Source organism: Protomyctophum bolini (assembly GCF_963924005.1).
Source record: "Protomyctophum bolini genome assembly, chromosome: 19".
Taxonomy (NCBI): domain Eukaryota; kingdom Metazoa; phylum Chordata; class Actinopteri; order Myctophiformes; family Myctophidae; genus Protomyctophum; species Protomyctophum bolini.
The window spans coordinates 5,515,348-5,534,536 of record NC_137880.1 but is presented as its reverse complement, the minus strand read 5'-3'; positions in this window follow the sequence as shown (position 1 = coordinate 5,534,536).

The window sequence follows — 19,189 nt, the reverse complement described above, 5'->3', positions numbered from 1 at the left end:
CAGAATGTTCCCTTTTTATTCAATGAAGGGTGGCTCCACTGCCCGCGACGCCCCGCGTTGCGTCGCGTCTCCGTCACCATTAAAATTGAACCGGTTCGTTTTTTGACGCACGCGTCGGAGACGCAACGCGACGCAGACGCGCCCAGTGGAGCCCTGGCGTAAGTGTTTAGCAATGTGTTTATTGTGAGAGAACATGGAGATGATTGGTTATATAAGCTTTTGATTGATTGATTGAAATATTTATTAACAGTTTGTAGAATTACAGTACATTTTAAGCACAAACTCAATACAGAGACTGTTAACTGTGAGTGGACGACCCAATTAAGCATTACACTTGTTTACAACAGGGTCCACGTTGTTCAATTCATCAAAACATTTAGAGACATACAAATAGACACTTCTATGTAGTTAAAGAACAGAACAGGAATTCATCATGTAGGAAGCAAAAAGGGAAAGGATACATATACAGTGAGGGAAAAAGGGGATTCAGATTTTACAGAGGCCAGTTTTGAATTGCAGCCATCCGTAGGTGCCCTTTGAGAGCGGTTTTGAAGGAGTCAAGGGATTCACATGTCTTAATGACTGTTGGTAGGGCGTTCCACATTTTGGTGGCATAGGAGCGAAAATAATTTAGTCCCTTGTTTGTGCCGAATCTGGGTTGTACATGGTTTGTTGCACTGGACTTCGTTTACATTAAGGAAGTATTTAGACAGGTACATGCAGGCGCGTAGGATAAGGCAGTGCAGCCACTGGGGCCCAGCGCCCCCTAGGGGCCCATGAGGGGAAGGGAAAAAAAGAAAAGAAACAGCTGACGGGCGCTGTTTTGTGAATACACACACACACACACATACACACAAGCAGAAGGGGCAGCTAGCTGAGCTATGGGAACAGGAGGAAGACATGGAACCTGGTGTCTAGCAAGGCGCTAGGCACAGCTCATTGGTCAGTACTCTTCATAGGCATGCAGCAGAGCCAACCATTATGCAGTATCATATCTTAGCAACTATTTCACCACGCTCCGGTCCACAACATTGAAAAAACAAATGGACGCTGTTGTTGACAGCCAACTTAAGTGCCAACAATCTTATCAGAAAGTTCTAGTAGTGAGATAGAACTAAAAAAAGAAGAAAAACAAAGTGCAGAGCTGAGTGGGAAAGATATTCGGTGTATTTTTATGAAACAAAAGCTTTGCCGTTTCAAAGTGGATATTCAAGCTTTCCCTACAGCTGCAATGTTGGTGAGTTTAATGTTGTTTAATGCAAGCAGATGCAAATTGATGGTCACTTTATATCATTATAATAAATCTAGAGTTGCAAATTGCAAAGGACTGTGCTGTCATGTGCCAGTTAGCCCTGACAGGGACACATATAGTGGCATCATTTACTGATGTTTGCACTGCATTAATGTTATATCTCACCATACCTGTCACTGTAGAGTGCAGAGCACTCATTCTCCAAGCTAAAGTTGATAAAGACTTATTTAAGGAGCAGCATGGGACAAGAGACTCAGTGGACTGGCTACGCTTTCTATTGAGAACTGCAGAGCGAGGGCTTTGCTGACTTTGCTGAGTACAAGGCCCGTAAGGTGACCTTCTAATGAGGGAGTACTCTGGTAACAGCCACATCCATTCCATTCATTAATGCTGTGGTTTTGTAAGGCATATAATGAGCTGTGTTTTTCTTGATGGTTATGGACATTCTGTGGAAGTGGAATATATAATCTTTGTACAAGTTTTGTTAGTGTATAATGCTATATTTTAATGTTTGATAGTTTGGAGACATCAGGCTGTGGTAGTTTTGTTTTTGAGCCCAAGTCAGGGCAGGTTGTTTGTCACCTTCTAATGAGTGAGTACTCTGGCAACAGCCACATCCATTCCATGCTGTGGTTTTGTAAGGCATATAATGAGCTGTGTTTTTTTTTTAAATGTTTCATAGTTTGGAGACATCAGGCTGTGGTAGTTTTGTTTTTGTGCCCAAGTCAGGGCAGGTTGTTTATTGATGAATATATGGACACTGAGCTTGGCAGCTGGTGCTGTCTGCATGTGGTGCTGAAAGGCTGGTTTAAATGATTGATTGAAATATTTGTTTGCAGAATTACAGTACATTTCAAGCACAAACTCAATACAAATACTGTTAACTGTGAGTGGACAAGTTTACTCAATGCTGTACCATATGTTCTCATGCCAATAAAGCCCCTTTGAATTTAATTGAATAATTTAATTGTGTGGCCGGTCACCTCACCTGTAATGTTAGTCTATACCTGTCCTATTGTGTGAGTGTGTGTGTGTGTGTGTGTGTGTGTGTGCATGGGCGCGCGCACGCACACTTGTTTATGGCGGTGGTGGGGGGCCTACAAAATATTCTCGCACCGGGGCCCACAATGACCTCACTACGCCCCTGGGTACATGGGTATCTTGGTGGTGTATCGAATCTTGTGGCCCAGACCCATTGCAAGATGCTGTACTCTGTCGTCGACCCTAAGCAATCCCAGCCTGTCAAAGTGGGCAGGGTTGAGGTGGGTTCGGGGGGTGAGGCCAAGTAGGAGCCTGACCAGTTTGTTTTGGGCGCACAAGGACAAATGACAGATGAGGTTGATTGCGTAAAAGACAAACACTGTTTTCTTATTTATATCTTAGGGATGCTCCGATCGATCGGTGGCCGATCACCGATCGATCGGATCGGATCGGCCGTGCAAAATCCACCGATCCGCGAAACCGATCTGCGCAGTTTTACATCCAAAATAATGTGTCACTTTCTCGGTTCTGCACCGCTTAATGGAGAAGTGTAGCGCTGTCGAAGGCAGCTCAACTAAAATCTCCCCCCCCCACACACACACCCCAGGGAGAGAGAGAAAAGAGAGAGAGAGCGAGAGAGAGCACGCACGTCTTTACCCCAGCGAGGAAGGGGGAGAGAGTGAGAGAGAAAAGAGAGAGAGAGAGAGCATGCACGTCTTTACCCCAGCGAGGAAGGGGGAGAGAGAGAGACAAAAGAGAGAGAGAGTGAGAGAGAGCACGCACGTCTTTACCCCAGGGAGGGAGGGAGACGGAGAGAAAGGGAGAGAGGCTGCTCCAGTCATTACCTTTTTTCTCATTGACCAGCAGAAAAGTGAGCAAACTATAATCCAAATTGTTAGACAAGTAGTGTGTGTGTGTGCCCTGATACAACTTTTTCAATCAAGACCATTAATTAATGACAGCGGTGTAGGGGTGAGGATCGCGTGATTAGTCTAATGTTGTGTGTGTCACACCAAAAGTGGTTACCTATAGAATCCTGAGGATTCTAATCCTGAGGAATCCTGAGGATTATAGGTCACCACTTTTGGTGTGACACACACACACACACACGGCTTCTATTTCTGTTTACAATGCGTTGTCAACACATGCTGAGTGTGCATGGGATGATGGGAGCCCCTCCAGCAGGCTAGGGAGCCCCGCTCCGGTTAGCGGAAAATGACCGTGGGGCGCGGGTTGCCAGGTTTTTTTTTAAGTAAAAAAATAAAAATAAGAATTAATAAAAAATATATTTAAAAAGATCGGTGATCGGGATCGGCCCCCAAAAACGTGATCGGAGCATCCCTATATCGTAGTAATGCTGTGAGGACTATTCACGTGAATACAGTACAACTAAGTGCCTTTATGGAGAGAAAGCATTGTATATTATTGGTGATGTGTATTAATAATACTGCACTGTATTTAGTGGAAATACTGGGAAGGAATTTCTGTGTTAAATGTGTTCAAATGGCCAAGCCAATATATTCTTGATAACCTATGAAATTGAATATATGAAGTGATTGTTATGTCCTATCATTTTGATATTTGAAATGGAGAGAATAAATCCAGCAGCCAAAAGAGCGACATATAAACAGAGCCTGTGTTCGTTTCTTATACATTCTACAGACTCTGGTTACCCGCCCTCTGACCCCTAGCAGAGGCGGGCAACTAGAGATGTCCCGATACTGTATCGGTATCGGGAAAAGTATCGGATCGGCCCTTATTTGTCATATCGGATCATATCGGTATCCGTGATTATGCCATTCTACCCACAGATCCGACACAGGGGTAAGTAGACACTATGGCAGGTAAATAAAATGTTGGGACATGTGGAGTACTGCTTTGGAGCCAAACTGCAAGTGCACATTTGAGTGAGGAGTCTGCTATAAACACAAGCGAAAAAAGTGTATTGGGACATCCCTACGGGCAACATATCAGTCACTTTAATGGACAGGTATCAGTCAAAAAGACATCGAAGAGGAATGACGGGTGTTTAAGGACCAACATATGGAATGTCGGAACAGGTCAGCTCCATATATGCAGATCTAAGAGTTTAAGGTTTGAGGTCAGATGTAGAGTTGCTGGCTGGAACCATATATGCAGATATAGGTGATGATCCAGTCTTCTCCATGTATGGCTATCCAGGGTTTGATGAGGTCAGTGTCGTGATCTTCATATATGGCCATATATGGTGGCGTGCCATGTCATGAGGCGTTACCATACTGTATATGGACTTGTGATGTCACGAGGTGTGACCATATATGGAGGCATGATGTCATGAGTGTGACCGAGGCCTGAACGGCCAACCACCGACCGACTGACAGGATATGCAGGTTTTCATAGTAAACTGCAACCCTCGGTCGCAATTATCACAATATTGATTATTGCATTATTGTTATTTTGTCCATAGCCTACTGTCCAGCCCCTTTTGTTTAAAATATTTACATTTTAATTTAAAGACATATCTGACAGAGGTTTGTGATCTGTGTTTGTCACTTTACAATTAAACAAAATATTGCCTTCTTTACGTGCCTCTTAAATTTAGTTTAATGTTTTTTTGAAGGTTCATTCTCTACATTCTCCCCACCATTCAAGTTTGCCAAGATATAAGCACAAGCTATTCTATCAGCACCTGTTTTGTTTTGAGAAAAACACAGAGGCCAACTAGGAGATTAAAATGCCTTAGTTGAAAGTACAGTATCCATCAGACTATCATTCAGTGACAGTTATACATCTCCTCCACCAGGGGGCGAAAGGTGCCTGGGTGCATTATTGCGCATGCGTCAAACACGACCCGGAACCAGTCCAGTGTGCAACCTTTTCCAGAGAGAGATGGAGACTCTACACAACATCAAACTACACACTGCAGGTAATGTTGTTACACACACACACACCCACAGTCAAACTATACACACAACACCACCCACAGTCAAACTATACACACTGACACACAACACCAAACTATGCACTGCAGTATGTGTGTTACACACATAACCAGGCGCATGGGGCCAGTAACCCTCCATAACACAGCAGCAATATTTGTGAACTGTTGCGACAAAAGAAGGTTCGAAAATGGAATACAACCACTCTAAGGACAGAGCTGCTACCTTTTAATACTTCTTAAAGCTGCTATAAGCAATATGTCAACATTTGAATGACTTTCTTTTCTTTTTTTCAGACAGCCAGCAATGGGTAGAACGCTCCCAAAACAAAAGTAGTCTCTGTGACCCATCTAGGGGCAGCAATCTGCATTCATAGATGTTTCTAGAAGCTTTGTCATTGGTCGAAAAAACCCTGGACGCAATGACTAACCAATCAGGAAGTGGACAGGCAAATCGACCAATGACAAAGCTTCTAGGTAAATCTTTGAATGCAGATTGTGGCCCCAAGATGCGTCACAGAGACAAACATTGTTTTGGGAGCGTTCTACCCATTTTGTTGATTGTATTGTCTATTTCTTTATGACTGTGCTAAATAAATAAACTAAACTAAACAAACCTGGGTTGCGGCATGGGATGCATCTGTGTGTGGTTCTGCTAAAAACATACACAATAGTGAGCTCATGTTCCAGTACTCTCACGGGACTATTGCAACACTCATTGACAAACAGTTTAGGAAAGCAACTCTCTACAATCTGGTGTTTACATCAGGATGGGGGACAATTATTTTAGCACTTACCTAGTGACTGCAATTTTCAACTGAATAGAGCATGGTAGACGTCCATAGTTTGATTTGATTACATGATGGCATAAAGTTTGCTGAATGATAACCAAAAGTTATTTCTACTGGTGATTTCCACAGAGCACCACAGAGGCAGGTCTACAGTATCTAGAGAGATGGCCTCCAAAACATCGATGTTATCAGAGGAACAGCGACAGACGGACCAGGGACGTGGACTGTTTGATGCAACGAAGCAATCTGTAGTAAAGTTGTGCAAGATAGGTAGGCCCCTATGTACTGTTTTATTTTCAACCTGTAGTAAAATTATACACAATAGCTATGTACTGTTTTATTTACTGCAGTAGTAAAGTTGTACAGCATAGGTGTAGTGTGGCACAACCTTGACACCAGTAAAACAGTAAAACTATGCCTAAACCTAACATCATGGTTGTGCTACGGTTCAGTGATGCAAATAGCCTGCATCCTGCATCCTTAGACTCACTAAATTGAGAAATAACGCAATCATGTCACCCACCGGGGGTCCTGGGATGCAATACTGTACTCTATCGTCATTGAAGTAGGACTCATAAAATGACCCTGGGACCCATCTCTAAAAGACCACCCCTGGGTCCCTGGACCCATTACATTGAAAACCTATTTAAACTATTAAACACACACACACAGCCTCTGATGAGACAGTGTTAGCTTAGCTGTAGCCAAAGTTAACAGACTTTGTTACTCCAACTTACGTATGCTGCACATTGAAGTAGGACTCATAAAATGACCCTGGGACCCATCTCTAAAAGACCACCCCTGGGTCCCTGGACCCATTACATTGAAAACCTATTTAAACTATTAAACACACACACACAGCCTCTGATGAGACAGTGTTAGCTTAGCTGTAGCCAAAGTTAACAGACTTTGTTACTCCAACTTACGTATGCTGCACTTAGGGTTAGGGAACGGGTCAGTCATGTGGCAAGTCAGACCAACTCAATGTCGGAAAATCGCATCGTTGGAACAATGTGGGGCTGAATCCTTGTCAGGCTTGCAGCTCTTGCTGAGCTCTTCTCAATTCCCAAATGATCCCTTGCATTGCCAACAGATTCTTGTTATTCATGTCAAATCAAAGTTATTATTAAATTCCTTATTCTATTCCTTCACTGCAGACCAGTGTTCAGAGTGCAGCCTGAAGGTGAAGATGTTTTGGAGTGTTAAACAGGGACCTGAAAACCACCTGGACATCAGTACGCTTTTGCTCGCTCACACACACACACACACACACACACACACACACACACACACACGCTTTTTGTCTTGTAAGGCTAACACGCACATCTTAACTTTAATGTGTTGTTAAATTAGAATGTTTGCAGTAAATTAAAAAAAATAAGAATGGAAATAAACTTATGGTTTGGAAGTGGAAAATGTATTTTTGCTGCTGAAGTTGATCCAAATACCAGAGCTAAACACTGCATGATTACTCATTGTATATTTTCCTCCTCTAGACTTCCTGCACCTGCCTGTATGTAAAGAGGAGGTTTCCCCTGAACATGAGGAGATGAGCTCCAGTCTGGTCCAGGAGGTACCACAACCTCCACACATTAAAGATGAACCAGAGGAGCTACTTCAAAGACCAGAGGAGGCTGGTGGGTCAATGATGGCATTACTAGCAGCGAAAAGTTAAGATGAGGATGGAAACAGAGAGACAGAGGCTGTAGCCAGCACCTCAACTGAACACATTGAAACACAAGCTGATGTAGAGGACTGTGGAACATCACAGCCAACTAGTGGTGAACGCATGAACACGCATGAATACGCAAGCAAGCAAGTTAACAGACTTTGTTACTCAACTCACGTGTGCTGCATTTAGGGCACGTATTCATGCGTTCACCATGCGAGTCAGACGGGTCAGGCTCAAATTATTAGGCCCGATTAAAGCTCTAATGCAACCCACAACATTATTTTGCTTACAGCTTGACTCTGGAGGTTGAACTCACTGTCTACCCACTTTGCAGTTAGGCTGATGAGCGACATTGGACTCACGCTACTGCTCCAAATGTCGGTGGTGAAACTAGCCGTCGTAGCTGATTCACCGCCATGATCTGATGGGGCTAGATTAATAGACTGCCTGTCAAATAGATGGTCAGATAATAATAATAATATAAGTTTGTAGGCGGTTCAAAGACGTGGCAGGGAGAGAAACAGCAGAATGAATATCCTTGAGCATGTCTGTGTGATGTTGTAAACGGCATGTCAAGATTCCGGTGATCCCAGCTTTAATGTAGTCCATGTAGTCCGGAGTGTTGATTACTTCCTTTGTCCGTGTTTCCTGCAGCTGTGTTAACCTTTCCACCACATGTTCAGTACAGTATGTTGCACTTGCATGCCTACTGATCGTTTCAATTCAAGTTCATGAGGAAGAGGAGCTTGCAGCTCTTTCTGAGCTCTTCTGAATTCCCAAATGGTCCCTTGCATTGCCAACGTATTCTTGTTATTCATGTCACATCAAAGTCCTTATTATTAAAGTCGTTATTATATTCCTTCATTGCAGACCAGTGTACAGAATCCAGCCTGAAGGTGAAGATGTTTTGGAGTGTTAAACAGGAACCCGAAAACCACCTGGACATCAGTACGGTTCATGCACTCTCTCACTCTCTCTCACACACACACACACACACACACACACACACACACACACACACACACACACACACACATTTTCACACACTCAGGCTAACAGGCACATATTAACTTTAGTGGTGGTAATTAGTTTGCAGTAAAATAAATTGTGGAAGTGGAAAATATATTTACAGCTGAAGTTCATCAAACTGGAGGTTACGCAGTAACCGTGGTTATATTATGGATATGAGTGAAGCGATTCACTATGGGAGCGCTCCCTCTGAGCGCGAGACACAGAATAATTATTAATAAACTCACATTCTACTAGTCGAATGGGCCTTTGCGACATGCCATATTCCGTCACCTCCCCGGGTATAACCAGCGAAATACGCGCATGCGCACTAATTCGGTGAACATTTTCCTTCTGCCGTAACAAGCTAGAAGGGTATCTTGGAGAATCGCTTCACTCATATCCCTAATATAACCACGGTTACTGCGTAACCTCCAGTTATATAGCGGAATATTCGCTTCAGCGATTCACTATGGGAGACTTCATAAACTCCCTTCACCATATCACTGACGTGACACACCCATCCGACAGGTATACCTCCGTGGCCACCTGCGTCCCTGACACAGTGACCACACCCAGGATTCGGGAAGACAGGCAGATGAAGGCCAACCGGGTCACCGACCCGCTGGCCTCGTCCCTACCTAGTGAGGCGCAGACAGCCCAAAGGCCGCCTAGAGCACCTCAGGGCTAACTGGGCTGATGGTCTTGGACCACCTCATGGCTCCAGGGCCTAAACCTATGCCCCAAGCTCTAGGCTAACCTAAGTTACCTGAACCAGGGCCTACCTATGCGAACCGCCGCGTGCAGACGCGACACCAAGGACAGCATGAGCCAGAGCCGGCTCCGCTACGTCCAGGTTATAAAACCTCGCAAACGTCGACGGGGACGACCAGCTCGCCGCCGTACAGACGTCCTGTATCGAGACACACTTGAACAACGCCCAGGATGCCGCCACACCCCTCGTGGAGTGTGCCCTCAGGCCATCCGGCGGGGGTGTACCCGTACTAGCATAGGCCAGTTGAATGGCTTCCACAATCCACCGGGAAAGCCGCACCTTCGTGACAGGTTTACCTATCGCCCCAGCGCCCCATGCCACAAACAGCTGACTACCCTGCCTCAAGGGAGCTGTTTTCTGCATGTATATCCGTAATGCCCTCACTGGGCATAAAGAGTGTAACTTCCTATCCTCCTCCCCCGCATGAGGAGGTGGATGGAATGACCCCAGATCAACAGGAACACTCCGAGAGAGAAAATTCTTAGGCACAAAGGCTGGGTTCGGTTTCACCGTCACCCTAAGTCCATCTACACTGAAGAACATGCAGTCCGCACTTACAGATAAGGCATGCATGTCACTAACCCGCTTAGCGGTCGTCAGCGCGATCAACAGAGCGGTCTTGAGCGATAGGAACTTTAGCCCCACCAACTCCAGAGGTTCAAACGGCTCCTCCATAAGAGCGTCCAGAACCAGAGTTATGTCCCATGGCGGAGCCATAGACCGAGAGACCGGACATGCCCTGTTCGCGCCCTTCATGAAGCGACGTACTAGGGGGTATTCACCCAAGGTCTTCCCCTCAATACCTATGTGACAGGACGAAATGGCTGCCAGATTGACCTTCACCGTGGAGAAGGATTTTCCATCGTCCAAGAACTCCTGAAGGAAGGTCAGAACTTCCTTCACCGAGGCCAGGTACGGGACTACTTGCCCAGGCCTCTTCAAACACCATCGTTCGAAGACCCGCCAGGCTACATCGTACTGTTTCCTGGTCGACTGGGCCCTAGCTCCTTGAATAGTCGCTATGACGTTAGGAGGTAGGCCCTCATCTTGCAGATTCAACCTCTCACGGGCCAGGCCCACAGGTCCAGCGCGTGCAGGTTGGGGATGGAATATTTTGCGTCTCACTTGAGTGAGCAGGTCCGCCCGCAGCGGGAGCTGCCAAGGGCGGTCGTACAGGAGCGGAGTTATCTCCGACCTCCACGACCCCCATGACGGAGCGATCAGGATCAATGTCAGGCCCTGAGTCCTCACCCTGTTTAGCGTGGGAAGGATCAGGGACAGTGGGGGGAACGCATATAGCAGAGTCCGAGGCCACCCGTGAGCTAGAGCATCCAAGCCCCCGATAGAGAAGAACAGGGGACATTTCGTGTCCTCTGTCGAGGCGAACAAGTCCACCTCGGGAGTCCCGAACCTGTCCCAAACCTGTGCCACTACCGCGGGATGTAGAGACCAGTTCGCATACCTGAACGGACCCCTGGATAGCAGGTCGGCCCCTGCATTCAGGAGACCTGGGACGTGACATGCCCTGATCGAGAGGAGGTGCTCGTCGCACCACAAAATCAGCTGGCGCGCTAGCATGTGCAGCTGGCGTGACCTGAGTCCGCCCTGTTTGTTGATGTAGTACATCGTCGTAGTGTTGTCCGTGCGTATCAGCACGTGGTAACCACGTAGAAACCGCTTGAAACGGTGTAGAGCTAGCAGAACCGCCATTAACTCCAGATAGTTTATGTGGGCGGTTCGGAGGCCGGCGTCCCACCGCCCCTGGCCGTCCTCCCATCGAGGGTTGGCACCCCACCCCGATAGACTTGCGTCCGTAGTGACCACCTTTCTGGAGAGGACTATCCCCATGGGGACGCCCTCCGTTAGGACATTTTGTCCATTCCACCATTTCAGAGCCAACACACATTCCGCTGTCACCAGGACCCGTCTGTGTCGCTGACTGCTGGGGATCTGCAGAGATCTCAGCCATGCCTGAAACGGTCTCATATATAACCTGCCTAGGCGTACCAGGGAGATGGCCGAGGCCATGAGGCCCGCCATCCTCAGACAAGTTCCAAACGCAACCTTGTGACCTGTTCTGAAAAGAGTCAAACATGCACGGAATGACTTGACTCTCTCTTGACTCAGCCTGACCGTGAAAGAGAGAGAGAGTTCAGTGTTATGCCTATATAGTCTATCGTCCGTGCAGGCACCAAAATACTTTTCTCGTGATTTATGCTGAAACCCAGAGAAGATAGGAGACTCACCACTAGTTGAGTGTGGGACAGCGTCTCCGGTGGTGAGCTCGCGCAAATCAGCCAATCGTCTATGTAGGTTGCGATGCGGACCCCCCGTCGTCTCAGGGGAGCGATGGCGGCCTGTGTGCATTTCACGAAAACCCTGGGAGAGAGGGACATCCCGAACGGCAACACCATGTACTCGTATAGCTTCCCCTCGAAGCCGAAGCGCAGAAACTTCCTGTGCGGCGGGTAGATAGGGATGTGAAAATAGGCGTCTTTCAGATCCACGCTGGTGTACCAGTCGCCCTGGCGCAGAGAACGCACTAGCGAGTCCGCTGTCAGCATATTGAAGCGGAAAGTTTTCAGGTGTCGATTGAGAGCACGGAGGTCTAGGATAGGCCTTAGCCCCCCCCCTTTTTTGGTACGAGAAAGTATCTCGAATAAAAACCCATCTTGCTCTCGTCCGTGGGAACCTCTCTGATGGCTCTCTTGTTTACCAAAGAGACTATCTCCGATCGTAGTACATTCGCTGCCTGACCACTCGCGTGTGAAAGAACAATCTTCTCGAACAAGGGTGGTCTCATTGCAAACTGTAGTTTGTATCCGCGGGCGATGGTGCGTAGCACCCACGGAGACGCACCAATCTGTTTCCACTGTTCTAGATGTAGAGCTAGTGGATTCTCTATAACTACTGGAGAAATATTCTGTGGTACTATGCTGCCCCCTGTTGGACAGGGGCTGGCAACGGCCTGACTCACCTTGTGAGATGACTTAGAAACCTCCGCCACCGGCCTGGCGCTCATTGATGGTGCAATGGCGCCCTCCGGTGGCGGAGACGACCATTCTTGGAAAATTTGGCCGTGACGTTGCCAGCAAATGACAGGTCTGAGGCTGTGACCTGTCACTTTGTTGACACGTCCGTCGTCCCCCCACACTTCCCGAGAGCCGCAACGGCTCTTTTGAAGGTGGGTTCATGACCCTCTGGGTTTAGGTTTGTATTTAGGTTTTTTGTTTGTTTTTTATTTTGCAATCTTTTATTACAGAAAAAACATCCACAGAACATTTTGCAATATGACATTCTTGTACATTTACAGAACATTTCACAGTGTGGAAATTGTGTACACTCTGAATCGTCTACTGCGATCCGGTGTGAGCACAATTTTAACCTCTTTGCAGGTGGTCCGCCGGTGAGGTCCGAGACCACTCCCGACGGATTCAAACCCAGAACCAGGGGTGCTGGGGGGCTGGCCCTCTGCGGCCCCCCGAGGCAGGGCCCGGCCTGCTATTTATTGCGGCCACGTCCGCGTCCACGTCCCCTGAACCCGCCTCTGCGTGGTGGGGAGCTCTGGCGGCGGCGGTCGTCTCCACTAGGCGCTCGCTGTCTTCCACGGGTCTGGTTGAATGCACGTGACCCCTCCCCGTGAAGGGGGGGGGGGGGGGGGACGGACGCTCATTGCGGACTCTCCAGGCCTGACGGATGTACCTCTGGCGAGCGGCAGCGAGTCTTTAGGCGGAGGCTCGGTCCGCACGACTCTGCGGCATTGCCAGCCGTCCTCTGGCGGCAGGCCAGGGTCCTCTTTGGGCCAATCTCGCCCGCACCTGACCGCTGCTGTTCTGTACAGATCCAGCAGCTCAGTCTCTCGCTTACGCAGCTCGGCTGTAGGTGGAGTGGCCTCTGGTGGTGCCATGGTAGCGGCGGCGTCCTGCACGGGCGCCACTTCCTGTCCAGCTGAGGCTGCCTGTTCGGCCGCCATAACAGCTGCTTGGGCGTCGACGGCCGGAGGGTCCTCGGCCTGCTGCTCTCTGTCCCCCTCAACACATTCTTCCTCAACGATGACGTCGTCGTCGGAGTCGTGGACCTGGTCCAGCACTCTATAGTGTTGGTAGGAGGGAAGGCCGGTCTCCATGTCGTCGCCTTCGTCCCCGTCTCCGTCCCATTCATGGTCGGCACGTGGGGCGTGGGTCAAGGGTGGGAAATCTTTGTCCATGTCGAAGACTGGGGGTCTTGGCCGCCGCTGCTGGGGCCCCTTGGGACTCGGAGGGCCTAGACGTGGAGGCTACCTCCTCTGGTGGAGGCCTACTCACCGTGGCTGGCGCAGTGGAGCGGGGCCTAGCGCCTTGCCTGATGAAAACATCTCTCTGGTCATTGTTATCATAATCAGCAGAGGGTAAGGGGATCCCTGAGCTCATTGCTACACACGAGGGACCATGGCTAGGCCGTGTGTTATTTACCATGGCGGGGCCTGCACGGCGTCCATCTTGTGCGTCTTCGAGCAGATGGTCCTCGAAGTCGTCATAGTTGTCGTCGTCGTCGCGCTCTGGGGACTCGTACAACTTCCGTACACGGGTCAAACGGCGCCAAAGATTACGTTTGTCCATGTTCGCGCACTTAAGACATTTGTCCGGAAAATCTAGGGCCTCTTCTGCGTGGTCGAGGCCCAGACAGTAGGCGCACAGCTTGTGCTGTTCCCATCCGGACATGGAGTTGCCGCAAGAGTGGTTCTTACATGTCTTCTGTTGCATCGGGTACTTGTCGCCTTGGTAGCGGCGGGCTGAAGCCCTAGAATAGCTCCGTTCAGCCATGCTGCTGTGGTTACTGAGAGCACACTAGCGGCTAGTAAGACTGGCTTGTACAGCAACGGAGGCAAACGACACGGCTTGTGCAGCACGAGACAGTGTACAACAACCCGAACAAAAGGCTAGAAGCTATCGCTTATACAGCGGGGCTAACTAGCTAACAAGGGTTAGGCTTATACAGCAGCTAATAGGCTAGAAGCTATCGCTTTCACTTCGGGGCTAACTAGCTAACAAAGGCTATGCTTATACAGCAGCTAACAGGCTAGAAGCTATGCTTTCACAGCGGGGCTAACTAGCTAACAAAAGGCTAGGCTTATACAGCAGCTAACAGGCTAAGCAGTTTTAGCTTACACAGCGAGTACTTACTCAGCGATAGAAATCTTAAATTCGTGAGCTTATATCACCGAGGTGAGATCACCGACAAAGGAACCTCGCGGTACAGGTCGAACTGCAGACCCGTCCTTATTGAGATTAATTGTTTTATTTAACCAATATCGGAAAAAGGATCTCAGTGATATGAAAAGCTTGTGTCTCACGAGCAGAAGAAAATCTAAATTAGTGCGCATGCGCGTATTTCGCCGGTTATACCCGGGGAGGTGACGGAATACAGCATGTCGCAAAGGCCCATTCGACTAGTAGAATGTGAGTTTATTAATAATTATTCTGTGTCTCGCGCTCAGAGGGAGCGCTCCCATAGTGAATCGCTGAAGCGAATATTCCGCTATATAACTACCAGAGCTAAACACTGCATGATATAATGTGAAGTTGAAACATTTAATGGTTTTCTCTCATTGTATATTTTCCTCCTCTAGACTTCCTGCACCTGCCTGTATGTAAAGAGGAGGTTTCCCCTGAACATGAGGAGATGAGCTCCAGTCTGGTCCAGGAGGAACCACAACCTCCACACATTAAAGATGAACCAGAGGAGCTACTTCAAAGACCAGAGGAGGCTGGTGGGTCAATGATGACTTTACTAGCAGTGAAAAGTGAAGATGAGGATGAAAACAGAGAGACAGAGGCTGTAGCCAACACCTCAACTGAACACATTGAAACACAAGCTGATGTAGACGACTGTGGAACATCACAAACAACCACAGATGACCAGTTCCTCTCTCCACACTGTTCTGAATCTGACATCACTGAAGACAGTGATGACTGGGTGGAGACCAGGGAAGGTCAGTCGGTTGTAAAAGCACTGACTTTACGCAAGACACAAAATGTGGAAGAACAAACATTGTCTTCAAGCCACAAGCTGTCCCAGGACCTTACATTGTCAAAAAAAACTCACTCCATGAAGAAACACTCAGGGAAGAAACGTTTTAGTTGTAAAGATTGTGGCAAAATGTTTAATCAAAAGGGGATGCTGAAGAGGCACACAGTTGTTCATACAGGGGAAAAGCCCTTTGCTTGCACAGTTTGTGGTAAAGGCTTTGGTCAAAGTGGTGACCTGAAAAAACACATGAAGATACATACAGGGGAAAAGCCCTTTAGTTGCAATGTGTGCGGTAAAGGCTTTATTTCAAGTAGTGACCTGAAAAAACACATGAGGGTACATACAGGGGAAAAGCCCTTTAATTGCACAGTTTGTGGTAAAAGCTTTAGTCTTAATAATATTCTGAAAACACACATGAGGACACATACAGGGGAAAAGCCCTTTGCTTGCACAGTTTGTGGTAAAGGCTATTGTACAATTAGTCAGCTGAATACACACATGATGATACATACAGGGGAAAAGCCCTTTAATTGCACATTTTGTGGTAAAAGCTTTAGTCTTAATAATATTCTGAAAACACACATGAGGACACATACAGGGGAAAAGCCCTTTGCTTGCACAGTTTGTGGTAAAGGCTATTGTACAATTAGTCAGCTGAAATCACACATGAGGACACATACAGGGGAAAAGCCCTTTAGTTGCAATGTGTGCGGTAAAGGCTTTAGTCGAAATGATATTTTGAAATCACACATGAGGACACATACAGGGGAAAAGCCCTTTAATTGCAAAGTTTGCGGTAAAGGCTTTATTCAAATGAGTAATCTGAAATCACACATGAGGATACATACAGGGGAAAAGCCCTTTAATTGCAAAGTTTGCGGTAAAGGCTTTATTCAAATGAGTAATCTGAAATCACACATGAGGACTCATACAGGGGAAAAGCCCTTTAGTTGCAAAGTGTGCGGTAAAGGCTTTTGTCAAAGTGGTGATCTGAAAACACACATGAGGACACATACAGGGGAAAAGCCCTTTAGTTGCAAAGTGTGCGGTAAAGGCTTTATTCAAAGTGGTGACCTAAAACCACACATGAGGACACATACAGGGGAAAAGCCCTTTAGTTGCAAAGTGTGCGGTAAAGGCTTTGGTCAAAGTGGTGACCTAAAACCACACATGAGGACACATACAGGGGAAAAGCCCTTTAGTTGCAAAGTGTGCGGTAAAGGTTTTGGTCAAAGTGGTATCCTGAAAACACACATGAGGACACATACAGGGGAAACGTCCTTTAGTTGCAAAGTTTGCGGTAAAGGCTTTAGATATAGTGGTGATCTGAAAACACACATGAGGACACATACAGGGGAAAAGCCCTTTAATTGCAAAGTTTGCAGTAAAGGCTTTAGTAAAATGACTAATCTGAAATCACACATGAGGACCCATACAGGGGAAAAGCCCTTTAGTTGCAAAGTGTGCGGTAAAGGCTTTTGTCAAAGTGGTGATCTGAAAACACACATGAGGACACATACAGGGGAAAAGCCCTTTAGTTGCAAAGTGTGCGGTAAAGGCTTTATTCAAAGTGGTGACCTAAAACCACACATGAGGACACATACAGGGGAAAAGCCCTTTAGTTGCAAAGTGTGCGGTAAAGGTTTTGGTCAAAGTGGTATCCTGAAAACACACATGAGGACACATACAGGGGAAAAGCCCTTTAGTTGCAAAGTTTGCGGTAAAGGCTTTAGATATAGTGGTGATCTGAAAACACACATGAGGACACATACAGGGGAAAAGCCCTTTAATTGCAAAGTTTGCAGTAAAGGCTTTAGTAAAATGACTAATCTGAAATCACACATGAGGACCCATACAGGGGACTAGCCCTTTAGTTACAACGACCAAACCAAACAAAAAAAAGCTTCTGTCTAAATAATATTTTTCGCCGGGTCTCACTACGCCTATCAGCCATGGTCAAATCCACGGTAACCTGAGACCTCTTGTGGTTTATTGCTTTCATTTAATCCACATCATATGAATCACATGAATGAATATGGTTGATTATTGTGTGTGTGTGTGTGTGTGTTTATTTTTTTCCCCTTCAAGTCCATTATCTTGCTGGCATCACTCTGTTTACTTGTTTAAATCTTACTTGCCATTTTGTTTTAGTTAAGTAGAAGTATTGTTTGTAAAGCCAAAGTTTGCTGTTATAGCTTTTTTAAATAAAAGTTTAACTGCTACACGTCTTTTGTGTGTTATATTATTACAGAAATGTTATCAAAAGATGTGTGGTTCACCTCTAATTGTGTACATAGTGGCCTACTCCACCCTATATACCTTGCAGTTTAAGCTATTACAACAAGGTTAAATATACCTTGTAAAGCCCATCACACACCGTCTGCGACCGCCGCGCGTCAAAACAGCCGCCTACATATTCTGATAGTAATCGTTTGTTCAGTAAAGGGGTCTCCAGCACTTCAAAAAACAGAAAATAGACCCTCCAGAAATATGCGGGCAAAAGTCCTTGGTTATGCGGGTTAAAATCCTTGATTTTGCGAGGAAAAATCCTTGAGTATGCGATTAAATATGCAGGGTTTTTATGTGCTTTTATGCAGTGAAATTGCGGAAACCTGTACACAACCAAGCGTAAAATGACTTGTCTTAATGGGCCACTTCACCCCTGACACAACTTGATCTTATTTTAATGTTAATGGTATTTGTAATAGATAACAGTCGCACAATTTAAATTTTGCACTCTTTGACCAGAAAAAGAATGAAGTCTGTGTATTTGACTAGGGGTTGACTGGATTGCTGAATTCCTACAATGCCCATAATGCTTTGCTGCGCTGTTCCTCAGGGGGAGGCTGTAGGTGTGACTTTATCCTCCCATTTTCTACAAACAACAAATACACATGGAAGTGACCCAGTGTTGCCATGTCTGCTTATCATAAGCAACTTTGGGCTTATTTTTGTTGCTTGTAAATATTGGTGGTTCACTGGTTGATGTTTCTTTTTTTTTGCTTGTTTCTAAAATGTAGTTGATATATACCAGTGGTTCTCCATGAACATGCCAAGGACCCCCAAATTAATTTGTATTTTTCCACGTAATTTGTGCCATGGAGCTATGTATTACATATGTGTTCAAATGTTTCAATGATATTCCACATTTGCACTTTATCCACTCAAGATTTTTTTTTAAATAGCCGGCCACTTTTTGCTAGCTTTTTTGGAGTGGATGACTGAAAAACACGACATGAAGCCCTTTCTTGTACAACGTGAAGTCTGCTTCTCCTTTTTCTTGAACCAGTAAACGGTTGGATTTTTTTTGGAAGAAAGTATTCACTCTTCAGGAATTAGACAGAGCCACTGCAGACACGCTGTCTGCGTTACGGTTGAAAATTGTCATACATGTAGCTTTTTATAGCAAAGCAAACTAAATAGGCCTATATATAAATTACCATAGTAGGCCTATCACTAAACAAACGTGTTTTTCCTCAGAATTGTTTCGTCATTCCCACATCATGAAGAAAGTCTGTGATTGACATTGAAGGGAGATATAATCAGTGTTGGGACGTAACGTAACGTAAATAACGCGTTACAGTAACGCCGTTACGTTCGGCAGTAACGGTTGCTGTAACGCGTTATTTTTTTAAATTCAGTAACTTGTTACAGTTACTACATGGTGCGTTATTCCGTTACTCTTCCGTTATTTTTCATGTAGTCTCGATCGGGGGAGAATGAGAAGAACTGTCATGCTTGCCTTGCGGGAGAGAAGGGGGAGGAGGAGGAGTGTGTGTGCGTT